This window comes from Hirundo rustica, chromosome 3, assembly GCF_015227805.2.
Source record: "Hirundo rustica isolate bHirRus1 chromosome 3, bHirRus1.pri.v3, whole genome shotgun sequence".
In the NCBI taxonomy this organism is placed as follows: domain Eukaryota; kingdom Metazoa; phylum Chordata; class Aves; order Passeriformes; family Hirundinidae; genus Hirundo; species Hirundo rustica.
Window position 1 is genome coordinate 10,539,405 of NC_053452.1, and position 20,815 is coordinate 10,560,219.

Here is a 20,815-nt window from a genome sequence, read left to right on the forward strand (position 1 = left end):
TATTATTTGAAAGTGATGCTCCAAAAACTCATCATGTGGGAAGTTAATGGGAATCATTCCAGCCAGTTGTACTGATACAGAGGTGTGTTTGCACCAAGAATCTGGGAGTACATGAGCACAACTGCACTGAGAATTATCACTGAGCCCCATGGTCAGGAGTTTGGTCATGAGAGATGTGACAGTTCTTGTGTGCTTCATCTTTGTTTTCAGCGAGTTTCTGATCAGGAAATAGAGTTCATAATGTAAAATTTATGTGACTGTTTATGCTGTGAGGCAGCAGCAGCAGTGCATCATTTGCAAGTGGTCTATAGATAGAAACAGCTTTGCATGAATTAGTGGTCAAAGAAGCAGTATTTGTTCAAATCAGCTCATGAAGAATTAACAAAGAAAAGCCAAGAGGCCAAGTGAATCCATTTAACACCCTACTGCAAGCAATCCCCCCATCTCTGTATTCATGATTTCACTGCTGTGTTGTTGGTTATCCTATTGTGTGAAAAGCCATAATACTTTTTTGTGGAATCCATGGTCTTATTTCTGGGAAAATACTCTCCACTACAAGGCTCACAGATGTCTGGAGCTATTTGATTCCATTTCTCTTGGCAGAAGGCTCCTGATTTTCTGTGCAGGAGGAGGGCAGAACAGGCAGCACTGGGAATGCAACTTGCTTTCAACGCTGCCTCCTTTCCTGTAGGATTGACAAAAATCATTAGTTACAGCATGATTGCATTACAACTATACTGCTCTAACTTATTTATTAAGTCACACCTAATTAGATAACATGGAAACATTTCCTCCTGGTGATGTCCCCATATTGCCTAATGCTGTGCAAGGTGCCAGAATCCTTGTTCTGCCACGGATATGGGAGTTGGGTCATGGAGATGATTGATGTGAGCCCTCTGCAGCCATGCCCTCCCCTTTCCCTCCTGCCAGGCAGTTTTGTGGCTCCAGAAGGTGTCCGGCTGTCCCTCCCAGTGCCCAGGCAGTGCTGGGTGGCCTCACCTGCAGCCCCATGGGGGCAGAGAGGTGCCTGGGGAAGGCGTGCGAGGCTCTGCGGGCTCCATCGGGCGCAAGCAGAGACAAGAGAAAGGATTCTGGGTTGTCACCCCAAGTGGCTTGTGGAAAGCCACGTGTTACTGCAGAACTCACAGGCAGCAAAGCCCTGGGGAAGGATGTGGGGGAGGCAGTGGTGGTGGTAGGGCTCTGAAAGGCTGCTGAGATAATCAGCCCATCGGCTGCTGCAAAGGTCATGTCACAAACCTCCTCCTCCAAAGTTCTCTTGTGAGAATGCTGTCAAACCTCAATTCAACCCTGTATTTTTTTACCACGTGTATGAGCAGCAGATATTCTCACAGCACATCCCACAGAACTTTCCTCTCACTCCTGTACAGAATGCGGGGTCTTCCCTGTTTGTTGGAGTTGATGCTGTTCGTGAGGACACGACAACCTGTGCTGTAGCAGGGTTCCCAAAGGTCAAGCACCCAAAGGGCTCAGTTCTGCTGGCTCTCACAGCCTGCAGAGCTGGACAGGCCCGCTGGAACCAGCTGTGGGCACTGGACTGTGCTCAGAGCACCCTGCAGCCGATGCCCAGTGCTGGCACCCTCCGCAGTCCCGTGGGTGATCCTTATTCCAGCACCGACCCTTCCCTCCATCCTGACCCCCCAGCAGGCTGATGGCCACCCCGCTGCAGCTTATCCAGCCAGGACGTGGCTCTCAGGATCAGTCCTTCTCCTCATGCCCACCCAGAGCCTGAACCTGCTCTGCAGGGAGAGTAAGGGCTGGGCGCAGCAGCCCCCTGAGGACCTGAGCAGGTGTTTTTCCTTCTCCTCTGCTCTCTCTCTGTGAATACAGGCAATGCAACCGTGCTTAACCTCTCCCAGCCACAGGCTGCATGTCTCTGGGATACTCCAGGGCTAATACTGCTCCAGAAATCATATTATATGAGATAATAATCTCTGAGATAAGAGATGTTAAAAACATATTCTGTGAAACTGATGTTCCATTTCCACTCTGTTTTCAGCAGAAACCAAATACATCCCGTTAAACCCAATGAGAACTGCAGCCAGCTGCCTTGACAGGGCATGTTAGAAATACAGCTTATTTTTCCCCTCCTCAAATTCACAGAAGGTTTATTGATAATATTTTCTGTTAGCCTAAAGCATCTTTTTTAGAAACAAGTGTCTCTCTTGTGGCTCTTTATCGGTGTCGCTTCAAGCTGAAATGTTTGCAGAGCAGACCAGGAGTGCTTTCTAACCCACTTTGAATAGATTTAAATGTATATATTATGCAGGGCAATAGGGGATCAGAGTCAGTGGAGTATCTTCAGGAATAATTGAAAGCAGAACTTGTTCCTGCTACTTTGTAAATAGTAGCAATAACTCTTCACATTTCACACATTATTTAAGCTTTTAAAATTCTGCTGTGCCATTCTGTGGCCAGGAGTGAAGACTGAAATCCTTTCAGATCTCTTGTGATTTAGCAGACAGCTTTAAGGGGTAAATCTGAGATAAAGAGGAATAATTAAGTTTTTCAGAAGCCACTGCAGCCAGGAGAATTTAAATCTCACTTTTAATCTTTCAAATTGACCATGAACCTTGCATTCATTCTATGTTGCATAAAATGACGCGTTACATATTTAGGTAGGTAGAACTGCACTGTGGACAAAATGAAGTGTGGAAAGTGTTTTGGAGGAGATAGAAGCAAGTAAATGTGAAGTATATGAAAAACCTAATCAATAAGATAACAATTTCAAAATAAAAACATTAGCTGCAAGAGAGTCCAATAAATCACATCAGTTGTGCGGAGCAGCACCATTGGATTAAATTAGAGAGTGGTGAGAAGCAGAGCAGATCAGACACAAATAATCTCTCCCTCTCGTTTATTTTGGTTTTTAGTCGAAGGTGTAGGAATTGCTTTCCCCGGCAAGATGGGCTAACGGAGGAAAGGAGCACGTGTAGCAATCGCAGCTCAGCGCAGCCTGGGCCATGTCACAGGTTTACAAAATGTCATGGCAAATGAGCCACTGTCACACCCTTAAACAGCTCTTTTGAGCTATCCTAATGCACAAATTATGGTTGTTGTCACATCTTATAACTGTTATCTTGTGGAAGATTGAAATGTTTTACTCTCTGATAGCAAATTCCTAATAATTTACCTGCCTGAGACACAAAGAAATTAGGTAAAATGCCAGTTCTTTCTGGAGTTGCTTAATATTCCCTCAGTGATATTTAATACACTTTGCTGCAGGGATGTATTTTGAAAATCCAATGTATATAATTTCAGGACTAACTATATGGCTTTGGTTTGATCTAAAGGCCCCATGGCACCAGAGGAACCTGATGGAGGGGACAGACAGTGCATCTTTTTGTCATTTAGCCAACACAGATCAACAGGATGGCTGGGATACTTTCAGTGAGGCGAGGAAAGGCTGTGCTGAGAGGAAGATGTGATATTGGATATTGTCCTGCTTAGCCAGTGGTAAAGGTGTCGTGGCAAAAATGGTGACAGCAACACAGTGTCCCTCCCTGGAGGGTGAGTCATGTGCCATGCCAGAAAATAAGTCTTTTGCAGCATTTTAAAACAAACCAAACACTGATTCCTTGCTTGTTTCAATCCTTCAGTCTGTCAAACAAACAGGAAAGATGAAAAATAGAAATCCATTAGGTGGAGTTCAGTCAGCAGGGTGGCAGTTTTTACATGGCTTGAAGGCAGCGTGTGGATGCCCACACCTGGAAGCAAGGAGTCTGTCTAGGGTTATCCAAGCAAAAAGGCCTTGGAGGAAGCTGCTTGGTCATGTTTTCCATTCATTTGGAGGAAAATCACTGGCATGCATCACTGGCATGTTCGCTTGGATCCCTCCAGCAGGCAGGACACAGATGAGTAAGGGTCTGCAGAGGCCTTCTGATCTCCAGGGGAAAAGTCCAGTCCAGGGTAGGGAGCAGAAGGAAAGCTGCCGGACTGCTGGGAACAGTGCACAAAATCAGTCAATGAGGAGTTTTGTCTGGGCAACTTTCTAAAGAGTATCAGAATATAAATCACACTGTTCCAAAATTAATAGACTCCTCAACCACTTCAGTTTATTAACATTCTTGGCAATTCTGCAGAAGCTGAAGTAAGTTTGGTGAATTCCATCGTGTTTAAGTGGAGAGAACACTTCCTAAGCAGTTTTATTGTCCTTTTAATGTCTGAACCTGCGACTATTAGGGCTGCAAAATGATTTGTATTGATGTGCTAAACTGGAGTAATTTCAGTCATTTTATTAAGTCCTTTGTGGGCGAAATGGAGACTTGCTGGGGCGGTGTTTTCTTTGAACACACACCCTGTGCCTGTGCAGAGCATGTGCAGCTCCTCAAGAAGAGAGGATGCAAACCATACGGTAGAGCCTGGGGTGCCAAGGTGCAGCTCTAACCTCTTAGTGGCAATTTAGATGTGTTACAGCAGTGTCTCCCAAAACACTGGGGTACTCTTCTATGGTTTTAATGTATGTTATTTCTCATAGTGGAATCATCTGTTAGTAACTGTAGTGGTTGTTATTGTTCCTAAAGAACAGTGGTCTCACGTTATATCCTATCCATATTTTCCTTCCCGTGGTTCCCAAAGGTCACTTCCTTTGAGGTGATGTTTGGTTAAGCTCGTGTGATTTTATTTCTGGATATTTTTCTCTGTAATTACCTGTAGGACAGTTACTTTTAACAAGGTTTGTACATAAAGAAATGTTAACATCTAATTGTGGTTTCTCTTTGAAATTCAGAGGCTTTCCAACTTCGTATTTTTCACAGTGTGCCAAGAAGACGTTTAGGAATATGCAGTTCTGTGGTTCTGCAGGATCTATCATTTGTATCCTTCACTAACTGAATTGCAGGTTCTTTGGGGAAAGAGGTATTTTGAATCGTGGGTCACCATCTGTGGGGTGCTGGGGTTCAGAGATTAGAGCAGATGCAGTAACAGGCACTGAACTGAGAACAGGACATGGAGAAATGCTCAGGTTAAACATGGAGAAATGCTCAGGTTAAACATTTATTCATGCCTTTTAACATAAGAACTTGGTAATGCTCAACATTGAGGACATCTCTGGCAGATAGCTGCTCTGAATTTAGCACAGAATCTTCTGTAATACTGAATTCTCAAATGTAGTGTTAGTACTGCTTCCTCTAACTTTTTTTTTTTTTTTTTTTTTTTTTTTTTTTTTTTTTTTTTTTTTTTTTTTTTTTTCTTACAGTCATTCGAATACTGCTTTTGGCTTTCTCCTCAGTATTGAAATCTGATTTTCTTTCCAGACCAGAGTAATACAGGCTGGCTGTCACCAGGATAATTAAAAAAGCATGAGGGAAAATGTACAGATTTTTTTCAGTTACCTTTGCAATTGTGAGAAGCCAATTCTCTTCCACTGCTTTTCCCAATATCATAAATGCTCCTCAATGTTCAATCACTTATAATTGTACATAAAATCAAAGAATCCTCAGGATCAACACCTTAGAAACCAAAGAAATCTAAAAATCATTCAACCTGGGATAGAAGACCCTAAAAAGAAGTAAAAGATAGTGCTACATATTCATGAGGTTTTACAGAAATGAGTATCAGAGTAATGAAAAGTGTATTTGAGTGTAAAACACCCATGTTCATTAATCTCTTTTCAAAAATTCCCAGGGCAGCACAGCAGCTTATCAGTTTTTTGGGAGCACAGTTCGAGGGAGATGTTCTGCTTCTGAGCCTGTCCATGGCTGCTTTTCAGTGGCTGTGAACAGATGCTGCACAGGTAGGACTCATCAGACAAATATATTTAGAGCTCTGTCAAGTCCATGATAACTAAGAAAAATTGATAAGGTTTGATTTTTTTCCTCTTCTCTCTTTCTCTCTGAGGGATCCTGTTCTATTTTATTTCTTGTTTAAAAACTATCATTACTCTGAAGAGTTTGGCTTCACCATAGAGTTTTGGATGATATAGGAGGCGGTAGCAGGAATGGAGGGCTCTCTGGGTTTGGGGGAAAAAAAAAAACAAACAATTCCCAACAATCTGTTGAAATTTATTAGAGTTTTTGTTATAACAAGGCCATCGTGCTGCTCTGGGTGCCATGGAAACAGGCATTGCTGCAAACAGGGGAGGCTGCTTTCAATCCGTTCCTATTTCAGAAAAAATAAAAGAAAGAAAATGGGGTTCTGTGGGCTGAGCCATTTAAAGGACTCTGCCTGTGTGTCTTCAGCAGTGCATGTGGCCACTGCCCCAGCAGAGGGACCAAAGGACTGACAGACACCTCTGACAGCTTCCAGTCTCATGGAACAAAACTGGAACAGCTCTCCACTGATCCCTTGTCATAAATCAATGGGCAAATAGGGATATGGCTGGTGAGCAGCCCAGCCAGAGTGGAAGGGGAAGGGATTCCTTTTCTAATTCTAGTTTGGACCATGATGCAGCTTGAACTGCAGGTTGAGCTTCCTGGAGCTAATCTGGGTCCAAACCAGTCAATTCTTTCTCTCCTATGGAAGATCAATAATGATCTTCCATAGGAGAGAAAGAAGGGGCAGGAGAGAACTGACATCACCATGAACTCCTGCATTTGTTTCTGTACTCAGATATCTCAAATTTTAGATCATTTTCCGTGCTTCAGTGCAGTATATTCCCTCTCCATATTCTTAGTAAAATACCGTAACAAGTAATTTCTCACTCCAAAAATAATCTGTGGGAATCAGCATAATGGTTTTCCCATTAGAAGCGCAGTAAGTGCCTTGTGCAGCAGCAGGATTCAGAGAGCATCTGTTTGGATTGTTGTCATAGAGATCCTAGGATTGCTGCACTAAATGTATAAGGGTCCGTGCAACAATTTATGTGCTAAGTTTGATAGCCAGAATATATCAGCTGGAGATTTCCATCTGAAGTTTATTCAGCTCTCCGTGCTGGGTGGGAGGTGGGGTTTCCCTCAAAACTGAGAGAATTAAATCACAGGGATGAATGTGAGATTTTTGTAAAATCTGACATGTTAACAGTCATCTTAAAATATTGTGGAATTGATAGTGATCACATATTTCTATAAGATTCATGAAAAATCCAGATTCCTCTCTGAACTGCACATGTATTGTTTGTTCTTCCTGTTGTTCAGTAATAGAGTAATTCATTATGCTTAAGGTGATGTTTTTCATTGTTTCTATGCTTATGTGAAGCCAAGGAGACAGTCCGGAGCAACACATCCTTGCACTCCGTGCTTTATACATTTATTTCTATTTTCCATGATTTTCAAGGTATACTGGAAAATAATCTAAATAAATTGGTGCATAGAGCTGTATTACAAACCTTGAAGAAAACTTAAATAACTTTGGCAGGTCATAGAAAAAATATTTTTAAAGCTATTAACTGTCTGTCAAGTTACCCACCGCAGGGCCTTCAGCTGATTAGCTGCTTTCTGGCCCAGTGGAAATCAATTGCACAGAAAACCTTGAGAGCAAATCATTGGATGAAACATGGAAAACCTGATCTTTTTTAGGATACAGAGAAAGTTTTTGGAGAACAGTAGCATTTATTTACTGATAACTGCCAAGGCTGGCTGTTTAATTACGTGTTGGCCCTGCCAGGCCTCGATGATTTTAAGGATAAAGATGTGAGTGAACTGTGCTCTAAGTGGGAGCCTGGCTCTGCTTTGGGCTTCTATCAGATAGATGCTGCCTCATCCAAACAATCACAGAAGCAACATGCCAGGCTTGGCATAAAGATGTGCTTGGTGAAATACCCCTGGGGTGAAGGAAAAGCTGTGATCACTTTTGTCTGTCTGCAAACGCTAAAGAGGGATAAGAGAACCCCCTGGGGCAAGGATGTGCTGACTGTCATCTCCAGCTGGGCACGAACTGAGCATTTATTCTGAGTTACATCAATTATCATGTCGCACAGAGGGACAGACAGACAGGGACAGGCTCCCATCAGCCTTGGCTGGGAGGTAACAGTCTGCCACAAGATTATTTTGTCCCAGGTCAGGAACCCTAAAACTGCTGTCACACCAATGCCTATCCCAGCCCCTTGGTGGCTGCAGAGCGCAGTGGGAGCTAAGGCTGGGGCCCAGTATCCCTGGGCTATGCTTGGGCTTTCCCCACCCAGTGGATCACTGGACAAAACCAATAAATCACAAGCTCTTGCAGCTGGCAGAGCTCTCTGCTGCCTGACACGATTTGTTTGTATCAATTTTAAATGCAGGATGGCACGTGGCAGTTCAGGCAATAGATGAGGGGAGGCTCAGAAAGCCAAGGACTCCCATTTCTTGTAAACACCTTTACCAAACACAGTGGGGTGTGATGCTGCTTATTTGGGGTGGGAAAGAGCATGGACAGGGGTCAGAGCACCTGTGAAACAAACTGGGGATCGGTTTGTTCCGATCTCTTGGACAGCACATGGATATCATTACTGCGCATCCCTTCCTGTTAGAAAGGGGCAACCCCTTTGACTTGACTTTCATCTACCAAATTGTGTAGATATGACATTTAAAAGTTCTGGATTGAGGAGATGTATTTTCCTGCAAGGGGTTCAAAGGAAATATTTTCTTTTCTCTTTCTTGTCTGCCCCTTTTCACTGCCAGGGATTCATGGGTTCATGGTAATGGGATGGCCAGGAGGGAGGAGCACAGAGTCCATCTTTTGATCCTACAGCAGTTGGGATGGAAAGGCTTAGGTTGTGTTCCCCCTTCCCGCAGCTCTTCTGGGCTAATACAAAATGCATAACTAAGGTCTGTCAATTATTTGAAAAGTAAAATAGCAATTAGATAGGAGAAAAAAAGAAGGATGAGAAGCCTTTGGCATGTTATCACTCTTCCTGCCAGGAGACGATTAAGCAAAGCAAGCAGCAGCTGTGGGGAGCCACCAGCCATCCTTCAGCATGGGATCATTGTCACTCACTGCAGATGCCATCCCCTTCCTCAGCTGGGATGTTCCATTCATTTCAGTTACTGGAGCTGAGGAAATATTTTCTTGTTTCTCTTGGTTTTACATCTCTCCTGTACCTGAAGTTTCTGGTACTTGTCTCATCATTAATATTTCTTACCGCAGTGTGTCTTCTCCATCAGCGAAGGTCATTCCCTATCAGCTCGCACACCAAGAGAGGCATCATCCATCTTTCCAGGACAGTGTGAGGTACTCAGCCATACCTGTCTGTCTGACTCCTGTTTGTCTTGCCATCTGTCTTGTTCCCATGTGTAACATCTAATTAACACCCGCGGTAATTAATAATGCTGTGGTGTCTTTTCTATTACCTATTATTGGTGTCAGCGGGAATAAATCAGCACATTCAACGCAAAGGGAATTGTGGTATTAAGTGATGGAGAACATAAAAAGTGCACTTACAGATTTTAAATATTCATAAAATAGAAGGCAAGGACCATAATTCTTGATAGATTTTTTAATAGTGAAAAAAACTACATTTTCCTACTTCTTTGCAGAGTACTAACAGGGTATTGTGTAGCTGAGGTTTCTGCACACACAAAAGACAGTTCAGTGATCAGTTCATGGCAACTGCCTTGGAGAAATAGTTGATCTGTATTGTTTTTAATTTTAATTACTTGCAGGTTTTGACAATGTGTTTGGCCTTTTGAAATTGTCGATTTGAAATGTATTGGTCTGCAAAAAATTGCAGACTAAAGGTTGAATGCGATTATTCTGCATAGATAATCTCAGAGCAAAACATTTGGCCATCGATGTCATAGAATGTGGTTTCTGTCACAAACTCCTTGGATGATCACAAATGGGAGTATTTCTGGTTTTAAAATCAGATTGATTTCTGCTTTGTTGCAATAAAATTCACCTTAGTTATTAAAAAGACCTTTGCTTTTAGGTCCCCCAAACATGTCGGGGAGCAGTGCCCCAGTGGCACCAAAACCCACGTCCCTTGTATGTAACACGTAGGGAAGTGGAGTATGGATCCCAGCTGTCAAGAGATCTGCCCCAGAACCAGAAAGAAAACCAGCCAGTGGCTGGAGGAGGAATTCCCATCCCCAGCTGTTTCCCTGTGCCACTCACAGACACATTGTTTTGTTATTCCACACACATTTGAGCCAGAAGCAATAAGCACTTTACCCTCTCAGATCTAAGAGATAACACAGGAATAGTTGCCTAAACCCTGTTATTTTGTCTAGGATGCTTTAACAGAACTTCAAGAAAATCTTGCCCTTCACTGTGCTGTTAAGCTTTCCAGGAAAATACCAGAGAATGATTCCAAATTTTCAGTCTTTTAGAAGCTGAAGATATTTTACTGATTCAATTCCTATACTGCTTACATTTTCATGCAGGATCAGGTTTCCCATTGTTGAGGGATATTTCTTTTCAGCTTAGGGGGTTTGTTTTGTTTTGTTTTTTTTAAACAGAAAAAAAAAAGAAACAGAAAAAAAAAGACTTTCTTATTCTGGGAGCTGTTTTATGAAAGAAAAAATACCTTTTTCACCATCAAGTTTTCCAACTCTTTTGCAAAGATGAATTAAATCTGAATCTGTCTCAATTACATGGGGATTGCATTTCATTGTAACTAATCACATTTCATTATTTTTTGTAGATTAAGTATAGGGACTGGCAGTGTGATTTCAGTGCTTACTGGCAATTCTACCTGCAGCTCTGGGTTTCTGAACTTGAGAGAAAGAGTGATTGGGGTTTTTTTTTTGGTGGGGTTTTTCTGAGTTTTGTTTTTCTTTCTGGTTTGTTTGTTTGTTTGTTTTTTGCAGCCCTGTGCTGCTTTGAATGCAAAATCTTGTCACGGCAGGAGGCAGTGCCTATAATTTGATTTTCAGGGAATTCCAATTGTTGATTTCTAAGGGCTTTTTTTGTTGGTTTTTTTTGTTTGTTTGTTTGTTTGTTTGTTTGTTTGTTTGTGGGGTTTTTTGGTCCAACTGGACACAGTCCTAAGTAACCTGTTCTGACTGTGCTCTGAGGGGTGCTTGGACTGTGGGATCACCAAAGATGCCTTCCTACCTCAGCTTTTCCGTGTGTCTGAATCACCATCAGGAAGAAGGTACAGAACTGCAAATGTCTGAACCCTGTGTTAATCACAGGTATCCCCTGCAACCACCCGATTAGCCAAAAAATTATGCAAAGCAAGGGAAGCAGTGGGGGAAATGTTTCCAAAACTGCCATTTTCTTTCTGCCCTGATGGAGTTCAGTATTATTTTAATGTCACAAAAAACCTCAATGGGTGGAATGTGATAAATGAGGTGCCTATTTCAATGAGCTTACACACCCAGAAACAGATGCTGTCCATGCGTTTCTTAAATGTGATTTCAAAGAATTGTATTGCTCTTCCTCAGAATTTACAGTTAAGTAAGTGCAGAAAAAGTAGATAAATCAAAAAGGCAGTGATTGGGACATAGCGTGACATTTATTTTTACATTTCATGCCTGACTGTTATGTTTTTATTCCATCCTCTTTTGTCATATTTGAATGTTTAAGGTAATTTTAATCCTGCCTGCAGCTTCCTGATGAATTCCCTCTAGTTCTTTTTTATCCCCACCTTTTCCAAAGCCTGTTGACGCCTCTTACTGCAGCCTTTGCCTCATGTCTTTCCAAACTTTCTTGGTTGCTGTTTTGCCACCCAGAGAAAGGGAAAATTCATGGTTCAGGAAAAATTCTATTGTTATATATATTGGTGGGTTACTTGTCCCAGAATTACTTCAATAACTAGCAGTGATTTATTTATTTTTAGAAGAAAAATGATCTCCTGTTTTGTTTCAGTCATATGAAAGCAAAAGGAAAGATAAAATAGAAAGAGAAGGCAGTCCTTCTTTTTGCTGATGATGCATTTGATGAATGTCTCTCTGAGGACCTGATTGAACTCAGTGTTATACCCCCCAAATGAAGATAAATCATTGGTGAAGGGTTTGTGGAGTACATGCCCAAAATCAATTATGCTCACACAGAGATCTATTAATCTATTTCTTCCTGTTCAGTCTACCCAGCTTCTTTTAAATGGCTTTTTATCATTCCAAATACAGGTTACCTTTTTTAAGTGGCGGTACCGTTCTGGGGTTTTGCATTAAAATCAGAGTTGAGTCTCATGTGTGAGGAGCCCTTTCACCCCTTCCCTGTGCTCAGCCCAATTACCTTAACTCAGTTTTAAACCATTTCTCTAAACAAAATCTGTGAGTCACAGGCACACTGACCCTTTCTGCAGAGCATTGGTGTGGTTTGTCACCTTTCCTTGTTGATAACACAGCAGCCTGGCAAAGATTCCCATATGAAAATAACAAGTCATCCATATATAAGGATGTACGACTGGAAACACTGCAATGAAGAAGAGATATCCAGGAAATGGTCTCTAGTGAAGGGCATTTCAGGGAAATCCAGTGGGGTTCAGAGCCAAGAGTGTATCAGATGCTCTCTCCATTCCCATGGAAAGACAATCTGATCACAGTCCATGCCTCTAATCAAGGAAGATTAAGGGGACAGAGCTAGCATTGAAGGGAAGTTAAATAACAGTTGGGAATTCAAAATTTTAACATTTTGTCATGTTTAAAATTGTGAGGTCACCTTGTGTTTCTCAACCAGAATCATGGTAAGCAGCTAACTCCAGTCTACTGCTTTCCATTTAATATTTCATCCTGTTAATAGTGTAAAGAGCTGTCGATCAGGCAGGGAGGCAAAGCGTTCTGAATGAATCCCAAATCCTAGCCCCAGTAATTGTCATTCTGTCAGTGAATGCCTGGCATTAGAATGACCCACTCATTCTGTCTCCAGACTGAAATATTGGCAGCTAACATAAAGAAATCCTGTCAGTGAGTTCCAGCATGGGATGGAAGCACTGGTTGGATTTGATGATCCTAAGTGTCTTTTTCAACCTAAATTACTCTAAATGAATCCATGAAATGAGCAGTGTCCGTGCACTGTTTTTATGAGGCCAAAATCATTGCCATGATTTGGTGTAGGGAACGGTAGCACTCTGATGACACAAAAACCAGTGCCTTGTGTGATTTTTGTGGCTGTATTTGTAAGTTCAAGGAGCTGTGCACTAAAGCCTCTTAATCCCACATGAACATATTGCCTAGCAGAATCCCCTGAAAGACAGGAGGAACTCAGGCATCTTTGCACTTAAGAATCCATGTTTTGCTCCAGGGCTGGATTTCCAACTTGTAGCTGGAAGAACAGCTCTTCAGGGACAGAATTCTCTCTCTTTAGAAATACTGGCTATGTTAAGCAGCTCCAAGGATGGAGAAAAATCACCTTAATTTTAAAAGAAGGTGCTTTACAGCTCTGCAGGTGGGCTTTCACTCACACATGCTCACAGACATCTGTCTGTGGCTTCTGGGGTTGTCCAATAAAGTGTTTGAAATGTTATTTTTTTCTTTCAGTAGCTCTCTAGAGAATATCAGAAAGAGCTAAGAGGAAGCAGCATGGAGAGTGCATCCAGCCCTGTGGCACTCCAAAGCTATGGCCCTTAGGAGTTCTGCTGACATGTACACTGTAGTTGCACTTGTAAAACGAGGGACCCTCACAGATCCCTCTCCCCTGCAGAAGTGAATTAACATCCTGTCATAGACCCTAAGCAATTATCTCTGCCCTGGGCTTGAGTGCAGAGTTCCTTTCAATAAAGCCTGATAAACAAATGTAATACTTGGAGTGTTTAAAAACACGGCATCAGTTTCGTGGCTGAGTTTCATTGACATTTTAAGCCAAATTGGACTTTTGCTGGTAATTCATTCAAAGCAAGTAAGCAGTACATAAATCCTTAGTTCTGTGGTAAAGCCCTTGCATGCAAATTTAAACTGGATGAAATCTAGAAGCCTGTGGGTGTTTGGGGTGAGTTTACAGCTTTTATACTCAGCCTTTCTTCTGATGCAATTAATAAATGTTCGGGATTGTTGCAGCTGCAGTCAACTCTTGTAACATATTGATTAGCAGTATATTGACAAAAATTGGTCTCTGTTAACAAGAAACAACACAGTGATTGATAGGTTACAAAAGTTATACAAAGTATGGGAACATGTTTGGAGAAGTGACACATCCGACACAGTCAATAATGATAGAAATGATGGAGCAGAATTCTCCAGCTCAGCCTTGATTACCTTGCAGAAACTGATCCTAGGCTTTTAGGTAAGGAATAATGTATTTTCACTCTGTTGTTGTTGTTGTTATTATTATTATTACTACTATTAGTAGTAGTATTATTATTAACTGTTGAATGTATTTTGTAGCCCATAACCATCACAGCTACAAAATTGATTTTCTCAGTTTGCACCATCAAGACTTTCTGATTCCAGGTAAATCCAGTTTGGCAGAGCAAGCACTGAAACTGCTGCCAGCTCTCTAATCTGGTTCAAGTCAAAATCATGTTTGACATCATTTCAGCATGACATGAGAAGGAAATCTGTTTTAAATATAGGGAGATGACTTCAGAATACATTCCATGAGCTTTATTTAGTGTAAAGATTTTTTGTTTTCCAAGTGAGTTGACATAGGAAAGGGATGTTAGAGAGGCAGGCTATTTTCACGCCTCTTTCAATCTGTCAGATAAAACCACAAAGGTGGTTGTTGTTGTTAGATTTCTAGTTTGTTTTCTCAGTTTGTGGATGCCATTCTGATAAAAAAAACCTGTCTTTACAAATGTTAGAATTGAACCCAACTACCAGACTTGTCCAGCTCCACTCCTTTTTCTTAAATTTTTACTTAGGGTAGGAAGGGGCAGATCCAACAGAAAGGAGTCAGAGCTTACAAGAGAAGGAGAAATAAAGAAATGCCTTTTTTTAGCTGAAACCTGGCTTCAGAGAAGCATGTACTTTCTTAGCGCTGCTTAAGTCTGAAAAGATCTATTCATAGTAAATTCTGGGCCAGGAAAATGATTTTTTAAACTCATTTGTCTTTTAAGGCCTATTTTTCATTTTTCTTTTGGTCTGGGTAAATGCATATTTCCAGACCTTTGTACGGAAGCTTCTCTTGTTCCCTATACCATCCCCCATTACAGGTAAGTCACTGAGTGGACTTTTCCCCAAGACAAAATTATAAATGCTGCAGCCTCCAGTAACGACACTTGGTATCACATTTCTAGAACCCTTACCATTCTTGATTCCACTGGGAGATTTTTTCATGTGGGTTTTCCCCTAAATCACTGTGAATGCAGCAACCACAAGACTTCACACAAGTGAGGGAAGAGAAAACCATTCCAAGTTGGCTCAGTGAAGACTTTAAAGTGAAGCTTCATTCTTCTGAGCCCTACTGAAGGACCAAAAACACTCTTACTGACTTAAGGAGAGTAGATCAAGGTCTAAGGATGGTCAGTGAAGCATTTTCAAAGTAAGGATGGGAAATATTATCTGTACCCTGAAAGGGCCTGCTGCATTAGAGGATAAAAGGGAAACAGCCATGCAGACAATGGGTTTGCTACAGGAGAAACCACCAAAGCCTGTAGACTTTATTTTTTGTGACATTCTACAAGAAATAACATAGAATGCAGTGAACACAGCCCTCACACATACATACACCTGGCTAACTCATGGCACATGTGGCATTGGTTACATGTGGATTTAATAAACCTACACTTAGTTGTCTCATGTGGCCACAGTCCTACCCAATCCATCTGGGATATATGTACAAAGTAAAAAAAAAAAAAAAAAAAAAAAAAAAAAAAAAAAAAAAAAAAAAAAAAAAGGCAAACAAAACCTTCGCAGCACTTCCTTGATCTTTTCCCCATTTCTATTGAATCATTTCTGTCAGCTTACATGATGGCAGTTCTCAGACATGACCATTGCTGCCTTTTATTCATTGCAGGAGTATTTAAATGGCTGGATCATCCCTGACTGTATGGCCAAGCGGACAGAGGGGCCTTTGGGGCATCTCTTCTTTCAGGACTGTCCTGGCTTAGGGCAAATTTGGGAGAACACTTCCAAATGGGGTCCCTCTGGAAAAATAAACCCCAAGCACCCCTACCCCAATTGGTCCAGGAAAAAGTCTCCTTAGATAAAAGTGGAAAAAACTATTTATTCAACAAACAAAGTGCCCACAAGCATAAGAAATGAATAATATGAGACAACAAAATCTCTCTTTCTGAAGTGGGATGGCAAACTTGGAATGTCCTTGCCATGAGTTGCAGCTCAGCTCACCCAGTCTCTTATCAGTCCCTCCAGCGTTGGAAAATGCCATCCTGGGCCCTGGTGGGCCACAGGTGGGAGATCCGGGTGTCTCCCTGGGTTTTTCAGTCCAGGACAGGTTTAAACAGTCCCAAGAAAAAGAGAAAAAAGAAAAAAAAAAAAATATAGTCCAGGGAACTTCTCTGCCTCAGCTAGCTAAACCTACTGAAAGCAAAGGAGATCTCTGTCCCACTGTCTGTCCGTGCTGCAAAGAACACAGTCCAGCAGCAGAATGTGGAGGAGTGAGAGCAATTTCTGAAAACAAACTGTGTGCTTCTTCCTTCCACCCCTTCACTCTCGGAGCCAGTTGTAAAGGTACAGAACATAATTTCCAATATAAACAGAACAGATGATTCGAGACAGAAGTATCACAAAGTCACAAAGTCAACCCAGGACAAGGATTCACTGATTTCACAGGTCCCTCTATCAGCCTGTGGTTCACCTACAGACAAGGGGGTTTGTCCTGCATTTGCTGAGCTCAGTAAATCTGTTTGGACTGAGGTGAAAGACAAGTAACACTTGAAAAACCTCTGTTGTGTCAAAGGGATGTAGCCCTGGATAGGTTTCTAGAGCTAATTTTATTCAGAATGAAAACTGTGTGAGTAAAGCAAGCAACTCGTCTGACGTTTGGTACAAGGATTTACTATAGAAAACAGAGTATTATCTCCCTCATTGTCAAAGGAAACAAATTACATACTCCGGATTAAACACAGTTTATGGAGATGGTGCAAAGACTACAAAAACAAAAAACAAACAAACAAACCAACCCAAAACTGCAGAGTAAGAACAGGTGAAAAAAAAATCAAGGGTCTGATTGCCACATATGCAATCAGGTAACCCCTCAGCTGTGGTGGAGCCCCAGGAGCGCTGAGGATGCACCACCTGCAGCTGGGGCTGCTCCCCGGCCCGGCGACATCCCGGCTCTGGCAGCCAAACAGGGCAGTTCTGCTCCCTTTGGAGGGTATCCCTGGTGTTGGATTGCCTTGTGGCTGTGGGATGTTCCTGTCCCTGGGTCCCTCATGGCCGAGGACAGCTGCCGCTTCTCGGTGAGGGCGGGAGCCAGGTAAGCGCCTGAGGCAGCTTCTTGTGGGGATCTGGGTTGGGCAGGAAAAGGGAGCTCTTGTTTGGATTGGAGGCATTTGTGGTTTTTTCTGAATTTGAGGGCTGTGTATGTTCATGCTTCATGAGGTTTATGAAGTTTAATTTCATATTCTGGGTGTTTGAAAGTGCTGGATTTTGGTGGTGGGGGTTTTGTGCTTGTGTTTTTCCCTTTTTTGTTGTTGTTGTTGCCTGTTAGCAGGTTTGATCTGTTAAAATATTTAAATTAAGAAAAACTTGCTTTCTTGTGCCATACCGTTGAAAAAGAAGGTGTTGGGGGCTTACCCCAACATTGAGGTGGTTTCAGGGTCCTTGCTTCCCTGCACAGCTCCGAGCCGAGCCGAAGGAAGAGACGGAGTTCTCAGGTTTAGATTTTTCAAGGTTGCATACTTCGTTTATTGTTTCTTATCTTACAATTTTCTCGGAGTCCGACAAGATGTTCGCAGCTGCATGGATTCCTCACGTCTCCCCCCGAGCTGGGCTGTCCTTATCTTTTATACTAATTACTACGTATTTCTTATTTACTATTTCTTACCAATGTCTATCACTATTACTAAAAAGGTCATCTTTACTTTGACCCAATCCTCACTAACTACTTTGTGCCACGTCAATGCAGCAATGGAGTGAGGGAAGAAGAAGGAGAAGGAGACAACGCCCCAGATTCTCCATCTTGTCCCCATTCACTTCAATGCTAGGAACCTAAAACTATTATTTTCTCATTCTGTGATAAGCTAAACTACTATTTCTCACATTCTTGTGGCATGTAAACCTTCTCTCAGTGTAGGAAGTTTTTCCCATGGACTGAAATCAAAGCCAGTGTCTCTCTGAGCTCTGGGCTGGTGTCCCAGACCCCCCTGCCCATGTCCCTGACCCTCCAAAGGAATGCCCTGGACTCCAACAGAAGGTCCTTAAGCAAGGGGGAACTGTTTGTTTGTAGGTTTTGGGTTTTTTCCCCCCCAAATGTTGGTAATGGAGGACTGAAGGGAAGAAGTGTTAGCTATAAGACAGAAAAGGTCTCTCTTGCCTGATTGAGTGAGGGTGGAAATGCTGCAGCTCAAAACAAAGCAGTTCTTACTGTTCTTGGATCATATGTGAAGAGATTTTTCCAGCATAGTAACCAAAAACGCAATTTGCAGTGGTTTATCTTGCTATAAAAATTAATAATGAACCATTTGCCTCTTTTTATGAGGCATGGCTTTTATCTTCTGCTCTGCAAAAGTACTGGGTGGTGGCAGCTGCAGTTAACGGGCTCAGTTGGGAATGATGGTGCAGTTGGGCCCTTAGAGGAAGGGTTTGAGTTGTGTTAATGGCATTTTCACCATGTGTATTAAATATTCCTAAAACACTTACCAAGTTTAAATGTAAACAGCAAGGAAAAATATGCAAGAGTTAATGTTTTCTTCCTCGGTATGACTTGCTTATGAAATGGATCATTACTGGTATCTGCTTGCATTCATTTTTAATATGAAAATCTTTTCGCTAGTTGGAAAATTAATAATATCTTTTGTGATGTTGTTTCAATGAACAGAACATGTGTTTAATGGTTTGTGGGGACCTAAGTTGGAGCAGCTAAAGTTTTGGTATAGAACCAGTGCTAAAGTGGTTTTGTATTAAAAGCCCATTTTAAGACATCTACCAAAAATAATACACAACGAAAGGAAATTGGTAGGTGCATGGTCAGGCACGATATGAGTTTTTAAACCTATAAAATGGTATTTTTTAATAATAAATTTGGATTTCTTTATTAAAAAACAATCTCTTACCACATATTATTCATCATTACCACTTGAACCTTTTCCTCCTAGAACTTGCAAATCTAAGCTACTTCTGTTTTGAAAAAGAAACTACAAAAAAAAAAAAAAAAAAAAGTCAGAGGTGTTAAAATATAGTCCTATTAGCTTTTGGTAGCTTAAGATCTGTAGTTCTGCTTTTTTTCCTATCCTTTCCTTTCTGTTGAGAGTTATTGTAGGGCTTCCTTTTTGTCATCTTTCTTTACATCTTCTGTCTTTTTGTATTCCCTGGAGGAAAAGACAAATGCCAAGCTGATACATAATTACAAATACACCTCGCAGTATTCCATTAAGACTGTATTTCATTAGAAAAAATCTCAAAATCCCAAAGCTGTCACAGCTAATGATGTTTGATGCCTGCTGATTGAAATTATGACTAACAGAATAATAGCTGTTACAGGTGCTTACTTAGGTTGTCATCTCACAGAATCATGTCTAAAAGATGCATTTAACTCTGACCACAGAGATTCAGTTCTTTGGAGATCAGCTTTCTATGGTAGTATCATGATATTCTGGGGGAAAAAAAAAAAATTTAGAACAACAATATTTTAATATTAATTGCCCCATTGCCCCATATCTAACTACTGATCACTAGTAGGTTGAGTAAATGGTTTCATTTTTGAAATGACTTCTTACATCAGTGAACCAGGGTGAGCTCACAAGGACCCACCACTGCACAGGCACCTCTTAGAGGGAAAAAAGAACATTTTTAAAGGATGGCGGAAATGGCTGAAAGCGGGGGTTGCTGAGGAGTAGTTCCAAAGTTGGGATTTATTCAGTTTGGCAGGCGGCAAGAAACAGTCAAAATGGACAATGCAAAGCACTGAAGGTCAGAGAAGAGCATTTTGCTATATCAGCATCCTTTGATGCTTTAATGAGCATTTTTTGATTATTCATCCAATTATATAATACCTTAAACTGATTTTACTTGCAAATATATTGCCCATTCCCAAGTCAAATGTGCCAGAGAACTCTGCAGTTTTTCATTTCCACAATATTTCATGACTTTTAGTGAAGTCATTATAATAGTGGCCTTTACTTTTTACAATAAATCCCAGTCATTAATTATATACTTAGAAATATGAGACGTTATTTGTGACTTTGGAGATGCTAATATCGACATATTTTTTCCTCCCCCCAGAAAAGAACTTTTTGTGCAGCTATGAGTAGTGCCTTTCTGGGACTGAGTTAATGAAGTCCTTGAATGTGTGCTGGTTCAGAATCTGCTCTGGTGTTGCCCTTCTCTTACACAAGGGATTTAAGGTGTATAAGAGGCTTTGCTTCCGTACCCCTGACTTTGCTGGCAATGGAGCCCAACATTTCCCAAAGGGAAACTGGGTTCTCAGCTCACCCTGATTTCTGCTGCTGCCTCCACCCCAGGCTGGAGGGCTTAATTTGCTTCACCCAATGTAAAATGGTGCTCTGCAGGGCTTGGGTTTGAGCACCCACGTCAGCAATTACAGAGCCTCTGGCACTTGATCTGGGAATATGGCTATGTGAAGGGAGGATAAAATTGCAGCTTTTAGCTGGTGTTGATAGTGCTATGATCTAGCTATATCTGGCAGCTGAAGTTTGGCCATCTCCAGGCTCTTTGAAAAATAATTTTGGGCTATTATCCTCTTTGGTACTTTTCCCTTTCTTTTTTCTTTAAAATACAATCTAATCCAAACATTGGCTAACATTTTTTCCCAGGTTAGAAAAATCTTAACCAGCCTGATGTTGTAATTTTGTTAATTGTGATCAACTACTTTGTGCCCAGCCAGTGAGAGGGTTGTACTGAAACCCTTTACCTGCAGCGCAAAACAAGTCAGTGATTAAAAGTCAGCATCCCTGGAATTAGCCTTTCTGCTCCCTGGAGCT

The 20,815-nt window shown here is 41.5% G+C and overlaps 1 long non-coding RNA gene across 1 annotated transcript in view; it reads left to right on the top strand.

Moving 5' to 3' along the window:
* The first annotated feature begins 16,916 nt into the window (after positions 1 to 16,916).
* Positions 16,917 to 20,815, top strand: part of LOC120750490 (uncharacterized) — a 36,989-nt gene continuing 33,090 nt past the window's right edge. Inside the window, exon 1 of the long non-coding RNA XR_005700017.2 lies at positions 16,917 to 17,130. This is a non-coding gene — a long non-coding RNA (uncharacterized LOC120750490). The remainder of the gene's footprint in view (positions 17,131 to 20,815) is intronic.